We start from the raw sequence: 19,104 nt of genomic DNA on the forward strand, positions 1-19,104 counted from the left end.
GGTCCCTTTTGCGGCAGAACTCGGTTTTTTTATATTCAAAAAATTAATACGTTAGAGATATTTTATGAGTTTGATGGACTCTCAGTTAGAATTGTTAGGGTGATGTGGAAGTGAGGTTGGAGAGTTTTTAGGGAGTGGGGAAGATTGCGAAAATCGGGGAATTGCAATAGGAAACGATTTGAATCGTTCCTGATTTTGTGAACTTGGGAATTTGACTTAGTGGATCTCAGAATAAGAGTCTTAAACGTCCCTTTTTGGATTAGAAATCGAGTTGTTTTAGTTACATATCAAGACTTCATTCCTAATCAAATGGCCAAACACAATCTATAAATGATCAAGATTCACATTAGATATCATGTAGAAAAGCAAGCCAATTTGGCCAACAAGGTGAACCAAAGATATCACACAAAAACCCTAACTCATAATGCATGAGATATATGATGTAAATGACCTAATTTTGATTATAATCTGATGAATGAATACCAATGCAATCACTTAATCAACTAGTAGGACTATGGACCATAGGAATCCTAAACCATAATGCATGAACTTGCTAATGATGAAAGGTTAAATGCAATGCAACGTATGATAGAAGGATGAGGATGATCATGATCAAGTAGAAAATGTGAGGTCAAAATTTGGGTTATGACATCTGTGTATATTCTTTTTTCCCTTTTCAAAAATTATTATGTTAATTAATTTAACTATTTTAAATGTTTTATGTGAGACATTATTGTTAAGTGTCCACCATCATATACTTTATTTTATTTTTTTAATTTTAACCATTGAATAATTTAATAAATACCACACCATTTATTTTTACTAGTTTATTAAATATTATCATGAACTATCAGCATCTAATATATTTTAAATTTTTTCATCTTTTTCTTTTATCATCTTCTTCTTTTATCTTCTTTATCATTTTCATCTAAAAAAACCAAAAAAGATAAATTTTAAAATCAACCACTTAAAAACTTAAATTTGACTAGAGAAGAAACAAAACATCATTGGTTAGAGAATAACAAATAAGTAGAAGAAAGAATTAGTATCATAACCAAATTTGTTTCGTTGTGGAACCAAAATTGGTGAGGATTGTAGAAATTGTGGCACAATGAAGCTTCTGATGCACTACACTAATGTGACACAGTGGATCAAAGTTTGCAATCACAATGCTTCTTGAACAAGGAGTGTCGATCTTGATGTGATGTCGTTAACCAGAGTATTATATATGTGATACGATGGACTTAAGGGGTGCCTGCATGGTTAACACTTCAATGTCCAAGTCAATTTAGAGTTCAAGATAGCGGTGGTGAAAGTGGAGATTAGAGATGATGTACCTGAAAACCCATTACAAAGGTATTTATACCTTGGGCCTGACGAGGCAGGTTGGATAATGAGCCTCGTGTTATTGGGACTTTGGTCAACACAGAGTAGTAGGTCCTAGGTCTTTCAGTCGTCGTTATCGGCCTTTGAGGATGTTTGTCCATGCGTCGGTTGGCATGCACCACTTTGGTTTTACCAAAGCGTGACATGGAGTTAAGTATTGAATACAATCATATTGTTGAAATGATTCTCCGTTTTTTCTTTGACATGTGTGATCTGAAAAAGTATGGGGTGATGTGACGCAACTTTTTGTGTACTCGAGTACACTTAAGTACAGTTGTCTTCCCAAATGAAATATGACTGTTGGTTTACCCTTATTTCTGCTTTCAATCTAATGCATATGATGCCTTTACTTATATAAAAATGGAGAGAGATTGTGGAGAATATTTGTATCCATCTTGTAGACTGAGTTTCCATTATCTTTTTGAGTCCTTCCCTCTTATCTGAGAACATTTGTCTTCTGGAGTAACTGTCGTTGCACGTTCTAATTTCAAAGCATTGAAGCTTCGACTTTTCAGCCTTCTTCCTTGTTTCATCGCTTTTGCCCTCATACTTTAAAGTGCATTATCTTTATCTCATCTTTTACTCAAGTATTTATCACATTTTATTATGATGAATGGTAACCCTATTATCATCGAGAGTGACTCAAAGGGTAGTGTAACTTCGTCTTAAAAAATGGGAATGGGGTATGAACTGAATTCTCTTCCTTCTATCAGTGAAGGTTTTGAATTATAAGTCGTCTTTTTTAGTGATGACTCAAGTATGGAAGGGACATCTAAATAATCTCTTCCAAACGAAGTTCTTTCTAAGTATCCTTCAGAGTCCCTATTTCTGGCGAGGCCCGACGGGGGTAGACGATTGTCAACGATCTAGAGGGGGGATAGATCCCAAGTTAAAAAATTTAATGAAAACTGTTTTGAAAACTTTAACGGTTAGCGGAAGTGACCCGGACCGAATCGTCTAAACCGAACCGCTATCGAAAAACTTGGGTATGCGTATATAGAATCAAAGTATAATAATAAACATAAATTTGATCAAAATACTTTCAACCATGACCAATTGAATGCTATACTAAAAGTAGAATCTATTCCCAATGATAAAATATACAAAATGCAATTGAGTCAAATTATCTAACACCTTGTGTGCAATCGATTTCGTTTAGATATTTGTATGGCTTTGTTGATCTTCAAATCCAAGCACAATCTAATGGATTGTGATCAACTAAAAAAAACCTTTTTCAAATGGTTTTCAAAAGGATTAAACAAATGTATTAATCGCACAATCAATAAATTCAATAATTTGCAAATGAAATGTAAGAGAGAGAGAGAGAGAGAGAGAGAGAGAGAGATGTAGTACACAAGGATTTATTTAGGTAGTTCCCCAATCAGGTTTGCTATGGGTACATTTGCCCTTAATTCGAACTCGAATTGAGATAATGAAATTAACCTTACTTTGCAAAATTCATTTACAAGAGAAATGTAGCAATCCAACCCTACAAACTCTATGTTTGATGTTGATTCTAACACCTTCTTTTCCCTTGATCGTAGCTTGATTAAGTCACCCAATAATACCAATTTGATTCACCGTCTCACGCTACTCCTTTGCAAGAACCTTCCATTCTTCAAATCCTTCACTCAACCGAATCCAAATTATAAATTGTTGTAACCCAAGACTTGTCAATATGATCCACTGATCGGAAAAATAGCAAGTGTACTATTTTTACCGATGTAGTAATACAGAGTTTTATTTCCAAGTATCGATCTCAGGGATTGCGTAGGAAATGCTTATTTTACTTTTGATTCTATTCGAACAAAAAGATAATGGTTTGGTTGGTTTGGGAATTTATAACAATAAACACAAAAAGATAGTAGAAATAATTGATTAAGATAAAATATGCTAGGGTGAGTGGTTGATTTAACCAGTTATGAATTCAGTCAAGATTTCCTTAATACATATGAAACATTCAATCACCTAACCTCAGAATGTTCTTCCTTAAGTCCTTAAGGAAGAAACTATTAAACTACCAATTCTTACTCAAATGTCCATTCAATTAATCATTGGTTTTAATCATAAACAATATCAAGGTTTACGGTGATTTACAAAAGTTCCTAGTCCTAGGTGATGTAATTATAAACCCAATAGTGTGAAAACCCTAACAATCACAATCCTGTTATTGATAGTCATAGATCTAATTGTATTTGTCGGATACAACAGCATAAGCACATCACACAATTGAATTGAAATACGTAACATGGTAATAAGGAAATCATTTGTTCAAATTCATAACTTACGATCAAATCAGGACCACCCCCCTAACATAGGGGGTTTAGCCTCTCATAGTATTCAAAGAAATCATAGTGTAGAAATTAAACATTACAAAGAATTAGGAGATGTTGATCTTCAATGGGTGATGCCCTTGAATCTCACCGTCTTCGAATCCTCCGTAGTAGCTATTTCTTTAGTGCAATGTTTCCTTTCGTACGTCAAAAAGTGTCTTCTCCTTTCTCTCCCAAGTCTTCTAATAGCCTCAGAGGTTTTTTCCCAACAAGAAGTCCAAAATACCCTTAATGAACAGGGCAGATCCACACAACAAAAAGTAGAATTTCTCAGTCGCGCCCATCAACACGGGCAGTGTGTATACACACGGGTGCCCGTGTTGATTCACACGGGCAGTGTGGATTCACACGGGTGCCCGTGTTGATCATCAAAAGTTATGTTTTTTGGAGCAAGCTACAGAGGCATCAACACGGGCCGTGTTCCTACACACGGGTGCCCGTGTTAACTCTCTGTTTTTCCTCTCCAAGCTTTCTTTGCCTGACAAACAACACGGGCCGTGTTGTTGCATACGGGGGCCCGTGTTGACCTGCTGTATCTTCATATTTTTGCCTTTCTGAGTATCCACAACTCCACTATTAGTTCTTTTAAACCTGTGCAACGACCTGTAACAATAACACTACCAAATCGAAGCATAAAAGAGACCTTTTTGACATAAACATGTAATAAAATGAAATGCGATAACAAACTAACAAAACATGATAAATGACTATGAAACAACTATAAACAAACACAAATCTTACCAAAGTGATGAAAATATGTCAGATTAACGGTGGGAATTCAATGGAAATGGTGACCGATCACAACCCCAAACTTGTCTCATTGCTTGTCCTCAAGTGATGTATTGAGTCCAAACGAAGGTCACCCACGAATTCATTTTCCACAATGCAACCTTGTCCTTCACAATTTGTGTTCTTCCTTTCCAATCAAGTTTCCGGTATCTCCGACTCAGATAGTTCGCCACATTTCCACATCAGAAACCTCGTTACCTGCAAGCCTTTTCACACACTCGCAACATCTCTCATGGTTAGGGTGTGTACACTCACGGCACAATATGCAATACCAAACTCTTAAATTTGAATACATTCTAATTTCACGACAACAACAGATTCCACACACTTTACGAGGTCTTTTAGGTTGTAACGGGGCTTGGGTACGGTAGGATAAACACAGAAATGGATAACAAATGGTTTTGAACTCGGCATTCATGTTGTGTGATTTTTCTTTCTCCCTTTTTTTCCGTGCATCACTTATACTCTGGGTGTTAATTTCACTCTTTTGACTCTTTTCCACTTAATTCTTTGTGAGCATTTTATAGGTGTTAGGGTCTTAAGTCTCGGCAAGTGCATTTTTCTCTTTTGTTTTTTTTCTTTTCTTTTTGGACATACATAAATCTCTTTTTTTTGTATGATCTCTTATTATGCACTTGCCCTATCTTTCAAGATTACCACCTCAAACTTAGCTTTATGCACATCTTGTAACTCACAACAATCATGCCGAGTGATGGAAGAAATGAATGATTAGTGGTTAACATGGGGTTTATTATGAATAAAATGGCTAAGGCTCAACGGGGTTCATGAAGGGAAAACATACAGATAGGGATGGCTAGAAAGGCCCTGGCTAAACAAACAACTTGCCTCAGTGTGTGTTGTCATGCTGTGAAGTGTCAAGAGGACATACGCAAAATCAGAGTGGTAGAGTCATACCTGGCTGAACTCTCATGCTGATGTTTAGTGTTTGGCTTTTGTATTCTCACCATGTTGGATAGCCTTACAAGATCTGAAGCCTCCTCGTGTCATGTGGTTTCTTTTCTGATTCGGTTCTACCATACCGCTCTCTTGGTCCAGTGTCACCAAATTGTGTCCGACTTACTTTCTCATGGTTGCATCACCTTTCGGGGTGCCGTATCAGAATAAGTATGAGGGGTGTCTTTCATCCACTACCATTGATCCCGGATTCGTCCAACCATTTCTCATCACTCTGTACACACAAGTAAGCAACAAAAACACAATACTACGACAACAGAAGCAAAGACGATGAAGGAAAACATGAACAAAATGAAAACAAAATAAAACATGATAAAACATGAAAGGAACCCCCCCCCCCCCCCCCCCACACACACACCTGAACTAAACATTGACCTCAATGTTTAAATCCAGATACAAAGGGGACTCACAGCGGCTACTGTTGTTTTATTGCACTTTTGTGATTTCCTTCCATTTTGAGGTGTTTGTGACTTTGCCCTTCTAATTCTCCTCCTCCCCTACAACAAAATTTTAGCACACACAAAGAAAAAGAAAAACGAAATAAATTAGAAATCAAACGCGTGGGTTGCCTCCCACGAAGCGCTTCATTTAACGTCGCATGGCTCGACGGTTCATTTCCCTTATCATGGGGGGTATTTCATGTTCAAAACCTTGTTGCACCTCTTGTCTACAACTCGGACGTTGTCTCTTTTATCAGTGTGGACTCCTTTGTGCCACGATTCCTTTTTAACTTTCCTTTCGGTGTTAGGAATCTTTCCGTTTAGGGGGGCTACTGGCAGTGGTGAGACTTTGATAGTATTCAATGTCTTGATTAAGCCTACTTGATACTGAGATTCTGTATCTTCCTCCATCTCCTGGTCTTCAATAGCATTCAATGTTATTTCCTTGTTGTGAACTTTCAAGGTTAACGTGCACTCATCCATGTCGAGCTTGCATCGACTCATCTTCATGAAAGGTCGACCCAGAATGATGGGTGCCTCATTGTCTTTAGGTATGTCTAGGATTACAAAATCGATTGGGAAAGTCAAGTCCGCTATTGTTACCAGCACATATTCAGCTATACCATATGTATCTTTTCTTGAGTGATCCGCAAACTTCAGATTGGTTTTTATATCACTGATATTTTTAATACCCAGCCTGTGATAGACCGATAATGGCATCAGATTCACACTAGCTCCAGAATCCATTAGTACCTTTTTGAAGGTTCTTTCTTTGATTGTGCATGGTACTATGACGGTTCCTGGATCCTTTTATTTGTTAGGAATGTTCTGCTCCAGGGAGTTTGCATTATATTGTTCCTTACCGGATACTTGTTCTTCAGTGGTTGGTTTCTTTTCAGTCATTACCTCTTCCACGAATTTCTTGTACATGGGCATCCTTTCAAGTGCTTCAAACAAGGCCATATGACCCTCAATCCTTTTAAACATTGTCATGAATTTCTCTAAGTCTGACTCACTAGGTTCCTTCTTTGTCATTCTCTGAGGGTAGGGCAACTTAATCACCGGTTTAGTTCCTTTTGTAGTTTCTTCTTTAGTCGGCTCGCTCGGTGATATAATTTTTTTCTTTTTAGCAGCCTTTTTCTCTGTCGTCGTGACAATATTAACATTCTCCTGCCCTCTCGGATTTTGAACTGTTTCACTTGGTAGGGAACCTGGTGTTCGAGAACTTACCAGTTGCTGTGCTATCTGCCCAAGCTGAACTTCGAGATTCTTTAGGGAGGCGGTGGTGTTTCTCTGATTGTTTCTAGTCTCTTCTTCAAATTGCATATTTTGTGCTGCCATCTTTTCAATTGCAATCTCCCAATCTGCCTTCTTTGGGACTTGTTGTTGCTGTTGCTGATATTGGTTTTGATATTGGCCTTGTACTTGTTGTTGCACATTCCCCTTTTGATCTTTCCACGCAAAGTTGGGATGATTCTTCCACCCCGAATTGTATGTGTTAGAGTAAGGATTGTTTTGCTTTAAAAACTTGATATCTTCTATCTGTTGTGGTGTTGCAAAGCAATGAACAGTATTGTGCGGTCCATTACAAATGCCACACACATCGTTTGGTGCCTGTTGTACTTGAGCCACTTTCTGAGCACCTATGTTTAGTGCCTTCAACCTTTTCTCCACCTCTGCAGCAACTGCTTCTTCAATTTTTACCTGTTTGTTTGTTTCAAGCTTCAAATCAATTACTGCAGATTTGCTTGACGCCCTATCATACAACTCCAGATGCTTATTTGAGGCAATTGCTTCAATTATCTTCTTCATACAGGTGGCTGTTGCAAAGTTAGCTGAGCCACCAGCTGCTGAATCAAGGATTTGTCTCGTTTGAATTCGAAGACCATTAACAAACATTTGCATTTGTGCAGTTTCATCCATGTTGTGAGTAGGACAAGCCACTAGGATTCTCTTGAATCTTTTATAGGCATCTCCTAGTGACTCACCCTCCTTCTGCTTGAAGTTTAGAATCTCGTATCTTTTTCTCAGTGACACAAATGCGGGAAAATATTCCTGCAAGAATGTTGTTTCCATCTGCTCCCCTGTAGTGATACTGCCAGCAGGTAAGGAATAAAACCACTCTTCGGCTTCATATGCTAAAGTAAATGGGAACATACGAAACCTTATTGCTTCTTCGTTATGTCCAGGCATTTTCAGCATTGTGCTCATAGTCAAAAACCTTTGGAGATGCTTGTTGGCATCTTCATTCACTCTTCCAGAAAAGGACCGCCTTTCGAGTTGATTAATTATGCTGGGATGCAGCTGAAATTGTTCTACATTAACCGGTTGGTTGACAATTGTCATACGACCACCCGCAGTGTTATTTCCACCATAGTCACCGAGAAGTCTCTCTGGTGGTGGTGGTGGTGGGTTTGCAGCCATGATTTCAGGAACTGTTTCCGCGTCTGAATCTGAATTCTCTGAGTGCACTGAAACAATTTCCTCCTCTGCTTTCTCTGCTAATTCCAGTTTTTATCACTTAGCTTGTCTCAGTCTAGCGCGAAGAGTTCTTTCTGGATCTGCGTCAAAAGAAAAATCGCTGAGGCCTTACCTCGCATACACAAGTAGACAAATATTAGAATTGAATAACAAGATTGTCACAGATAAAATTTTGGTTGACGAGCAACAAAATTTCAATAGAATAAAAATTAAAATAGGTATTTTGGCAATCCCCGGCAACGGCGCCAAAAACTTGATCGGAAAAATAGCAAGTGTAGTATTTTTACCGATGTAGTAATACGAAGTTTTATTTCCAAGTATCGATCTCAGGGATTGCGTAGGAAATACTTATTTTACTTTTGATTCTATTCGAACAAAAAGATAATGGTTTGGTTGGTTTGGGAATTTATAACAATAAACACAAAAAGATAGTAGAAATAATTGATTAAGATAAAATATGCTAGGGTGAGTGGTTGATTTAACCAGTTATGAATTCAGTCAAGATTTCCTTAATACATATGAAACATTCAATCACCTAACCTCAGAATGTTCTTCCTTAAGTCATTAAGGAAGAAACTATTAAACTACCAATTCTTACTCAAATGTCCATTCAATTAATCATTGGTTTTAATCATAAACAATATCAAGGTTTACGGTGATTTACAAAAGTTCCTAGTCCTAGGTGATGCAATTATAAACCCAATAGTGTGAAAACCATAACAATCACAATCCTGTTATTGATAGTCATAGATCTAATTGTATTTGTCCGATACAACAGCATAAGCACATCACACAATTGAATTGAAATACGTAACATGGTAATAAGGAAATCATTTGTTCAAATTTATAACTTACGATCAAATCAGGACCACCCCCCTAACATAAGGGGTTTAGCCTCTCATAGTATTCAAAGAAATCATAGTGTAGAAATTAAACATTACAAAGAATTAGGAGATTTTGATCTTCAATGGGTGATGCCCTTGAATCTCGCCGTCTTCGAATCCTCCGTAGTAGCTATCTCTTCAGTGCAATGTTTTCTTTCGTACGTCAAAAAGTGTCTTCTCCTTTCTCTCCCAAGTCTTCTAATAGCCTCAGAGGTTTTTTCCCAGCAAGAAGTCCAAAATTACCTTAATGAACAGGGCAGATCCACACAACAAAAAGTAGAATTTCTCAGCCGAGCCCATCAACACGGGCAATATGTATACACACGGGTGCCCGTGTTGATTCACATGGGCAGTGTGGATTCACATGGTGCCCGTGTTGATCATCAAAAGTTGTGTTTTTTGGAGCAAGCTACAGAGGCATCAACACGGGCCGTGTTCCTACACACGGGTGCCCGTGTTAACTCTCTGTTTTTCCTCTCCAAGCTTTCTTTGCCTCACAAACAACACGGGCCGTGTTGTTGCACACGGGGGCCCGTGTTGACCTGTTGTATCTTCATATTTTTGCCTTTCTGAGTATCCACAACTCCACTATTAGTTCTTTTAAACTTGTGCAACGACCTGTAACAATAACACTACCAAATCGAAGCATAAAAGAGACCTTTTTGACATAAACATGTAATAAAATGAAATGCGATAACAAACTAACAAAACATGATAAATGAATATGAAACAACTATAAACAAACACAAATCTTACCAAAGTGATGAAAATATGTCGGATTAACGGTGGGAATTCAATGGAAATGGTGATCGATCATCCACCGTCTCACACTACTCCTTTACAAGAAACCCCCGTTCTTCAAAGCCTTCACTCGATCTGATCCAATTTGCTAATCTTGTCTAAAACCTTTAAATCCCTAATTGATCTTGAAGGAAAAATCCACCTTAGTTTCTTATTTTAAACCCTCAAAGATCTCAACTCAATTTATAATTCAACAACCTAACTTGGACGTTATCAACATTGATTCTAGATGACACCCAAACAAAGAATGATTATGTGTAGTTTGTTTGTGTATATGCATAAAATGTAGGTTGAAGATGATAAGAACTCTTTAAAATCTCGGTTTCATGTAGGTTTACTCTAGAATCTTACTAGAAACGATGCATGCATGAATAATATATGTGTGTGCAAGTATGACACAAAAGGAATGCAAACGGATTTGAATAGAATGAAAAATTTCAAGATTTTTAATGTGTGTGTTGATCTATGTAAGTCATGTGTCGGCACATGTGATGCACGTGTCGACCTGTATAAGCGGCACAACAAACAGAAGCTACAGGCTTTAAAAATGACTTGTATATGTCGACCTGAAGCTCGTATTTGTCGACACATAGAAAAATATTTTTCTATGTGTCGACCTATAGCACGTACGTGTTGACACATAAACTATTTTTCACATAAAAACATGTTTTTAATGCATGAAACTTTTTCTAAATCATTTCCAACATGTTTTTATGCTTCCTAATGCTAAGATGCACATTAAGACCCAGAGGATACCGTCCAATATACATAAACGTTAAAGTACCCTAGTTTTGACATCATACAAAGCAATTTTAATAGGAAGGGCACTCACATACTCTCCGTTTTTTATGATGGCAAAACTTACAATGATGCATTTGATGTCTTCATGAAGGCCCCCCACGAATGTGTGCATCATAGCTTCACATCTTGCGTATGCTTCTCCCTGATTGACAACATCAAAAAGATACAAAGCAAACCATTAGAAGTATCACATAGATACAACTTATCACATATACCATATACCACACATAGGCGTTTACAAAGAAAGAGCATGAACTCACATACACTACATACATGGAGTTACACAAATAGAATTTAACATAACATAAATAGAACGAAAATATAAACATTACAAAATTTTCATCCGAGGAAATACATATAGCAAAACTATTGCCTCGCATTAAACAAGTAGTAACATTGTCAAGACATAAGCTAAAAACAAAATAAACCAACAAAACACAATGCATGATGACTAAAAATATAAACTGCATGTAAGAGATGTGACCCAACTGTCATACCCCAATTTTGTCCGGGCATTTTAAAATTTTCATAAATTCGATTTTAATTTCAGTTTGCATCATATGTATAGCATGACATGCATTTCATCATGAATAATACCTAAAATATCAGTCGGAAAAAATTCTCGAAGATACAGACAGACCGGTTGAATCATTTCTCAAATACATGTAAAATCAGCGGGTAAAAAGTTTCGAAATCAAGCTTGCAGACGTCCGTATTATTAATCTACAGTTCGTGTAGTTTAATTTGGTATACTCGTTTTGTTTTTTCGACTACTTTTTTAGTCGCGTTTTGATCAGCATATGCTTGTTTAACTGGTCAAAATTTATTTCAAAACTAAATCAAACGATGTATTTTTCCTAGAGGTTTATCTCGCGCTGGACATTTTAGTGCATTCGATTTATTTTTTTCAAACATTTTTTGCATCCAAATTTTATTCTTTTCAGATCCTTTTATTCTTTCTTTTTGCCCAAAACAATCATTAGAATTAATAAGTATTTAGTGTGTTATTATTTTAATTTTATATTATTCTATTTTGTTTTTAAGATTAGTTACTCAGTCCAAGTTTTAAATAAAAAGAATGGATGAAACTCAAGGAAGTTTGAAAAGAGGATAAAGATGGTTTTTATTGGACCAATCCCACAAGGACACACGTCCCTCTCTCATACGGACAAAGCAAAAAAGAATCCAAGGAAGGGAGGACACGACATTCCTGTAGCGGGGTTTTCGTTACCTTTAGGTTTATTGACTAAACCAAAAGTCAACATACAATTCGAGTCGCCACCGCACTTTTATTTGTCCAAAGGAAAGGCTAAAAAGCGAACAAAAGTCAAGTAAGAAGTTTTTCAAATCAAAAAACTAATAAAAATGTCAGAGATTTAGGTAAGGGGGTTGGTTATGAAATGGGAAGGTTTTACGCACCCAAAACATCCTTAGTACTCTAAGGGATCCCTTTTTACGTGTAGGTTGGTATTTGTGGAAAGATTTGTGCAAAAGATTGGAGGGATGAGAAGAGAATAGATTATATTTACAAATTTTGTTGTTTGAATGAATGAACCTATTGTGTACGTACCATCACAAAGGAAGATCAAAACCTCGTAGTTCGGGGTAAAGATCTCAAAGATTGGTGAACTGATTTGATCAAAAGTCTTAAGGTCTTTTGTTATCAAAGGGAGAAAACTCAACCTAAACCAACAATCCACCATGTGAGGAAGACTTCAACATGCTAGTGAGGGGTTAACCCTATAATAAGCATGGAAGACTTATAATCCAATCACTAAGGATGAGGTGAGATTTACATCAACCACTATGATAACTCAAACCTATGACTAATGTTTTTGAAAAGGTTTTAACAAAGTGGCCATTGGAACCACAAAAACAACTTGAAATGAGTTATATTTACAAGTTAAGTTTATTTACAAAATGAAGTCAAAATGAGATTAACATTTATTCGCAATGAGTATTGATGAAAATGATTTGGAAGAAAGTCAAAGGCTTAAGGCCTAGGTTTCTAATTTGAAACAAAGTCAAAGTTTAAAAAAAATGATTTTTGGCTTGGTTAGAGTGGGGAGAAGAAGAGAAGGGTTATTCCTAAAGCATACAAAGGTGAGAGTGAAAAGATAAAACCCTTGGAGTTCCTTTTCTTGAAGTCATAGAGATGACTCAAGATGCTCATTTCCTTTGGACTTAGCACACAAACAAGCAATCAATAATTTGAATTCAAGCTCCTAGGATCTCCACTTGACTTAGCTCTTAACTTGGCTACTCATGACAGTGGTCCTCTTTTCACAATCTTAAGATGGAATCCCTATCACACAAAAGCAAACATAAAAAAGTTCACAACACAATAAAGGGAATGGACAAAGAATAAGTTTGGAGGAGAAGTCCTTTTGAGATCAACTTTGAATTTTAGCATTCTAAAGGCACGAGGCCTAGTTGCTCTTCAACAAATTTTGCATTCTAAAGGCATGAGGCCTAGTTGCTCTTGAACTCCTTTAAGCATAGGTAAATTCGAGTTCTAAGTCCTTTCTCCTTTTGCATTTGGTTCACACAAAATAAAAACAAAGCAACACAAGATAGCAATATATTTACACAATAATGGGCTCAAATGAGCAAAAGAAAAATGACATAAACATAAAATATATGCTCAAGTGAGCAAAGTGAAAATCAATATGAATAATGAGCAAGAAATAAATGACATTAAAGGTAAATGGTAAGAAATTAAATGCTCAAATTAAAGTTAGTATTTAGTAAGGTTATGTTAGCTTGTCATAAGATAATGTAGCGCTATGTTAAACAATCGTAAGTGGACTAATGTATTAGTCACACCTATCTGAGGCCGGTCAATAAAAATATAGGCAAAGAACACAAGTTAAAGATCATGACTAGTAAGCCAAGCTCCATAAACTTGCCATGCCAAACAAAAGGGGAAGGGCCTTGTATTGACTTTTGGTTATTTGCTTGACCAAGAAGCAACCTATCTTGAACACAAAACAACTCATTTGATCATGGATCAAGTTGAGTTTGGTTTGGATCAAAGAAGGTTAAACTTCTCATTTGTCAAGACCAACTTCAAGACTTTAACTCATTGACCATTGATGGAAAGAAAGGGATGAAGATGAAAGGGAGGGGAAAAGAAGACAACAATCAAATCCAATTGATCAAATGTGAATCAAATCAACATCATTCAATACCAAACAGAAGAGAAATGAAGATGACAAGTCAAGAAGTCAACAATATTTTTTTGGTATTTTTTTAATTAAAATAAAATGCAAATAAAAAATAAACAAATAAGGTTGAACCTCAAATTCAATTCAAATCAACTTCAAAAAGTCCAATTAAATTCTCACAGGTTCAACATAGTCAAACAAGCTTTGACTAATTTTCTCACAAATTTTCATTGATTTATCATGATCCATAAATGTTATGAAAATATTTTTGGATTTTTCAAAAGTCAAAAAGTATTTTAAAATGAATTAAAACTATTAAAAATCAAATAACCCATGAAAAATATCAAATGAAGTCACAAAAATAATTAAAAATCATAATATGAAACTATATTTTTTAAGAATTTTTTTGGAATTGGTCTCATATTTTTCTGACTTCAAATGAATTTTTTATGAATTTTTGAAAATAAAAGGAATTAATAGAAAATAAATGGAAAATGAAAATAAGCGAAAAAGCCACAACCATCAGATGCGCCTTCATTAATTGACGTGGCGCTTGGCACGGTCCAGATCAGAGGGAACACGGTGTACACAAGTCAAGCGCGCCACAACATGAATTAAAATAAGTAAGTAACACGGACACACGAGATTAGATCCTGAACACAAGATCCAAAGGCCATAAAAGTGCACACATGGTGATGGTGGTGGAAACCACCATCTTCTCCGGCGAGACAACAACTTCCGGCCACCAGTTGTAGAGAAATAAATTTTAATGAAAATGGAAAACAAGGACATGGAAATGAAGCTCGTGTGATGGAGATCATCACTGTACCAATGGATCTCCCTCACTCTTCCTATATTAAGAGAAATGTGAAGGAGAAAATCATGGTGTTCAAACTGATTGTTCATGAAATGATGAATTGAAAGCACCAATGGCTTGCCACAAGTATGAGGACTTCAGAAAACCACAGAAACACAAGAATGCTACATTGAAATAGGAGATTCAGATCCAAAAAGTTTGAATGGATCAAATTGAGGAACCTCTGGCCATGAATCCTCCAAGATCCTTACTCCTTCTTGATCCTTGAGTGTAATGGAAGTGATAGGCTAAGGAATTTGGCTTTAAAACTCAGTTAATGATGCTGAATTTCAAGCTCGAAAAATTGAAGAAAAGTGATTAATTCCTTTAGTAATTGCTATGGTTTCACTTCTGCAGCATTTGGGATCTCCAAAAGGTTTCTGAATGAAGCTCATGGCGCCTCTATTTATAACTGAATGCATCTGCTGATCATGCTTTGTTCATGTGCATGAGAATTTGAATTTGGATGCATAGGCCTGTGCAAGCGTGTGGAAGGCCCAATGATGAATGCAGAATCTTGCTGAGATCAAGTGAAGGGCAATTGGACGTGCACTTTGGAGGGAAATAGCTTGCATTTCAAGTTTTAGCATAAAATATTAAAATGCACCTAAATGAAAAGAATTTCGAATCTCCCAAATGGTGAATCCAAAAGATTAATGTGAGTAATGGTTGGAAAGCCCTTGAAATAAGGAACAAAAGTCATGTTGGGCAAAAAATCATTTGGCATGTGCAAATTGATGAAAAATGGCTTGGAAAATTTAAGTACAAAACATATTCAAATCACTTTGAAAAATTTCACCAAAAGCAAGCTTAATCAAACCCCTCTATCTTCATGATGAAAGATTCAAATGAAACAATCTCCAACATCAACATTGTAGATATTTTCAAAATGGTCAATATAGACTCAAAGTTTGCATCATTTGTATTTTCTATGACAAAGTTATGGGCATTTAAAGTTGGGTACTTTTTCAAATTCAATGAATTAGGTCCAAGATGACCTATAATGTTTTGCATTATCACATGTATTTATTTTAGGATTATGAAATTTTGTCTAACATAAAATTTTAAGTATACATCTCAATATTTCCAGTTCATTTTGGCTCACCTCAAAATCATAAAAAATAAGGAAGTTATGCCCTTGGTAAGTTGACCCAAAATTAGGGTTTTAGTCAAAATGACCTATAATGTTTTGAAATGAATGATGACCTTCCAATTTTAAAATGGATTTTTGATGAACATAAAAGTTGTACATATGGTTCTTAGGAACATTTTTTCTCTTTGTATCATCTTCATTTGACAAACACATCAAAAATTATATTTCATTGGACCTCAGCTTTGTCAGATGACTTGACTAGTCAACTTTTTAAGGCCAAACTTCCAATCTTGATGAATAAATGATTGATGGGCCTCAAATAGGCTCATATATGCATAAAGTTATGAATGAAAGAACTTCCCTTGATTAAATTTGATCATAGGTTGAGGTTGCTTCATGGGCAAGGCACAATCAAAACATAGTGGAGTTAGAGTTTCCTTGGGAAACAATCTTCAAGCCCTTTGGGTTATCTTGATCAAATTGGAAAATTGAGATACTTTGGAGACATATATGATGATTAGGAACTTTGTGGAACATTGTCATGCTTTTTCTCATCTTCATCTAGCCATTGCATTGAGCTTATGAGCCTCCTAAGAGCATTGGAGCACATGATCACTTGAACTTCAAAACAAAAAGAGTTAGTGACATATTTTTGTCTTTTGGTTAGTAATCAAATAAGAAAAGCAATAATATATAATACAAGCATGCTTGGTGGTCCCAAATCACTCAAACAAGTCCCCACCATAGGGTTAAGGAGCCAAACATGCTATGATCCTTGAGGCAATGCACTTGTGCAATAACATGTTGCCATGAGGGATCTTAGGGTCAAAATTAGGGTCTTACAATTCCTTATTATCTCCACACATAACAGTTAAAAAGGGGGACGTAATTTGGATAGAAAGAAAAACAAAAATAATATCTTTGTACGTGTCTGAAGAGAGATTGTTTCCTTTCTTTCATAAACCGAAAAACTTGTCCACCACTAACTCCCTCCACTCGAAAAATGCCACGCGTCCCTAGGACAACACTCACACTCTCTCTCTCTCTCTAAAAAAAATTAATACTCCCTCTCCCAACGGTCTACTGAAGGACTACCTTTTAATACTATCTCTATTTAGGAGAGAAGGGAGAGGACAAAAAGAAAGCAAAGAAAAATTTGAAAAGGGAGAAAAGAAGAGGCAAACTTTTTCGGTGAAAGATTTTTCTCATCGTATTCCCCAACTCATTTTTACACTATCGTCGTACCACCACATCTTCTTCAATATCCGCCACCTAACCGCGAACCACCACATCATTTTCCACCACCGGAAACCCCTTCACTCCATCATCAAAACCGAGTAACCACCCCCAAGCTCGTTACCTTAATTTCAACCTTCAAAATGTCAGATCCTCTATATCTCTCCACAACCAACTCCCAACTGCCGTCGCGAAACCCTCAAAAGCTTCTAAATATCCTTCCTTCTCCGACACTCACCATAAAAACCAACAATCGGAGATCTCCTTAGACCTTCGTAACTCGTATCCACTCACCTTAAACCTCACAAGTTCATCGTTACCGTTGCATTTGAGTTGCGATTTGTTTGGATTTTGTATATATGTCGCGATTTTTGAAGTAAATCTGAGAATGGTTGCTGGGGGAAGACAAAATCTCCGTAAACGAGACATATGGAGGAATAACAGAAATTGTGGCATCTGATGTTGTCTCTGGCGAAGTCCTGTTGTGGTAAATGGAACCAACAATGTCTCAGTAACATTCTCAGCGAGGCAACAACAACATTGTAATTCAATTTGTTTTATTTTATTTTGCTAAAACTCCTCTTTGTGGTGAAGCTGTCGTGTTGAATATGCGTTTAAGTTTTTATTTATTTTGGGGTGCGGCCTTAAACCTGTTGACTATTTATATTGTTTTGTCTTTAATGTTGAAGAAAACATTGTGTCGTTTGATTTTGATTATATATATTTTATGGTTTCGATTTATAGTGTTGCTACCGATTTTGTTTTGTTTAGTTATAAACTTTGGTTTACATTTTTTCTGTAAGTTATGTAGTTTATGTATCAAGAGTAAACAAGATCAATGAGAAGAAAGATGTTGAGTGTTGCATTTTGTTGTTGTTTGCTTTCTACGCCATGTGTTACCTCCTAATTGGTGGGTTAGTGAAACTTTTAAGAAAATGCCTTGCTGAATGACAAGAGGGGACGTTGACTACCTCTAATCCCTTATTCTTATTGTTTTTATTGTGTAAAATAAATTGAAAATTTATTAAATGATGGATTGGGTTAGAGATTAGTGATTAAGCCCATGCATCAAATTTCATTAGCATCTCTTGCCTCCTATTTTCACCCCATACGTTTCTAATAAATTTGTAAGTATATCTTAGTTGCTACCTTTTAATACCATTGTCTAAAGTCCGATTAAATTCGTGGATTCGGCAATTTTATGTCGTTATGCCGCTCAAATTTCAATATATTAACCGAACATTTCACCGTGTTATGATTTTGCGTATGACATTTATCATGTTGTCATTACATACAAAATGGTTTTCGAGCACATTGCTGTAGCGGGGTATTCGTTACCATTAGAGATATTGACTAAATCCAAGGTAAATCATACAAGTCGAGTTGCCACCGCACTTCTATTTATCCAAAGGAATGGTTAGAAAGCGAACAAAAACCTAAAAGTTTTATCGAATCAAAAACTAGTAAAAATGTCAGAGATCTGGGTAAGGGGGTTGGTTATGCAATGGGAAGGTATTAGGCACCCAAAGCATCCTAGGTACTCCTAGGGAGCCCTTTTCACATTTGTTGCAAAGGTTGTTGTTTTTTTTTTTGAAAATTTATTTGTGCAAACATGATTGAAGGAATGAGAAAAGCGTGTATGTTTATCTAATGTACTACTTACTAAAAGAAGGGTCAAAAGAAAATGACTCGCACGGACGTCGCATCCACTGCATACGTATCTCATCTGGATCTGAGAACCAGAGTCTTCGTAGCTCGGCTACCTATGGGTTAAAGAGGAGTGTGCTCGCTAAGACATCGTGTTTTATGCCTACGTATCTCATCTGGGATGAAAATCAGAGCAAAATGTAGTTCGACCATCT

The sequence above is a fragment of the Lathyrus oleraceus genome, chromosome 5 (assembly GCF_024323335.1).
Source record: "Lathyrus oleraceus cultivar Zhongwan6 chromosome 5, CAAS_Psat_ZW6_1.0, whole genome shotgun sequence".
Classification (NCBI taxonomy): Eukaryota; Viridiplantae; Streptophyta; class Magnoliopsida; order Fabales; family Fabaceae; genus Lathyrus; species Lathyrus oleraceus.